A 1,617-nucleotide genomic window follows, 5' to 3' on the forward strand; every position below is an offset into this window, starting at 1 on the left:
ATTTTCCCCTCTTGTTCATAAGTTTCTTCTTCCTTTCTTCACGTTCTCCTAAGCTCAAAGTCCAAACCAATAAATGCCCACACAGATTCTCCTAACCATCTTCTTCCTTTCTCGTCAAAGTTATTCACTTTATTATCTATGATTGCATTTCTACTATTAAAGCTTGCACCTTCCGTAGCTACAATGATTGTATTATGAGCTGGTTTAGATCTGGTTCTGCAGTAACGGTGGCAGGGAGTTCCACCCAGTAACCAGGTGGTAATAAAGTTTCCATTTTTATGAGTGGGGGTGGTGGGGTTGTTGTGAACGTGGGAATGATGGAAGCAAGGATGAAGAAATACCGACAAGTGAGTCCTGAAAGGGCCAAAGTGTGGACAGAGAAGTCACCAAAGTATCACCAGAATAGGAAGGTTCCTGTCATTTACTATCTTTGCAGGAACAGGCAGCTAGAACACCCTCATTTCATGGAGGTTCCTCTTACATCCCCTGAAGGCCTATACTTGAGAGGTATCAAGATATATGGGAGGCAAAAAAAAAAAAACTTTTTTTTTTATTTTTACCTTAATAGTAATTAATGTCTTAATGTATTCCCCCCCATTTATGGAATGTGTTTTTTTGTGTTCAGATGTGATTGATAGACTTAATGCATTGAGAGGTAGAGGCATGGCTTCCTTGTATTCATGGTCTTGTAAGAGGTTAGCTAGTTATTGCATTTACTCTCTCCTTTATTTGCTTTTAAATTTGTATGTTTGTGAAACATACAGGGAAATAAAAGTACAAGAATAACAGGAATTTTGAATTTTGGAAGTATCTGCATTCTGTACTTGTCCTTGATATTCTCTTTTAAATTTTGGCCAAGTCAATGCAACTTAAAATTATAGTTTTAGATGAAGCAATCAAGATTGTTTAGCTATGAGTTGATTCATGTTGTGATCAAATTGTTTATATTCAGTATTCACCACGTATGTTGTGTTTTATTATGCTTTTCAGAAGCTACAAGAATGGTTTTGTGTGGCATGATCTCTGTCAGGATGATCTAATTCTACCTGCCCATGGGAATGAGTATGTCCTCAAAGGTTCTGAACTCTTTGATGAATCAAATTCAGGTCAAGTACAATATCATGCTTCGGTTTTGTTTATTTCCATAATGTGGTATTTTCCTAGGTCATGATTGAAAACTTAGTCATTGTGAAATTGTGTCTACAGATCGATTTAGCCCGATTAACAATGTCAAAATACAAAGCCTGAAGCAGTTACCAGAGCCAGTCTCTTGCAGGAGCCATGATGGAGCTTCCACTTCTTCTAGCCTGAATGGGAAAGAAGCAAGAAACTCTCAAGATGATGATGAGCTTTCCACAGGACAACGCAGCGGTTCCTCTGATGTTTCTCCAGAGTCTAGAGCTGGAAAAAGTGATTCTACTAACTTGTCATTGCCAGAGTACAAAATCTACAAGAGTGAAAAATTGTCAGATGCTTCAACTCAGACAGAAGAACCTAAGAGTATGACCAAAACACAGAAAACTTGTACCAGGGGCGTATCAACAGAAGATGCATCAATGGAATCTGAATGCCATGAGATACATCAAGATGAAGTGCCACATGTGACTGAAAATTCAG

The 1,617-nt window shown here is 38.1% G+C and overlaps 1 pseudogene; it reads left to right on the forward strand.

The window, feature by feature from the left end:
- Positions 1 to 6: 6 nt before the first annotated feature.
- The window catches only part of LOC127741056 (protein SOSEKI 3-like), a 4,425-nt pseudogene continuing 2,814 nt past the window's right edge, over positions 7 to 1,617 (forward strand).

The sequence above is a fragment of the Arachis duranensis genome, chromosome 8, assembly GCF_000817695.3.
Source record: "Arachis duranensis cultivar V14167 chromosome 8, aradu.V14167.gnm2.J7QH, whole genome shotgun sequence".
Taxonomy (NCBI): Eukaryota; Viridiplantae; Streptophyta; class Magnoliopsida; order Fabales; family Fabaceae; genus Arachis; species Arachis duranensis.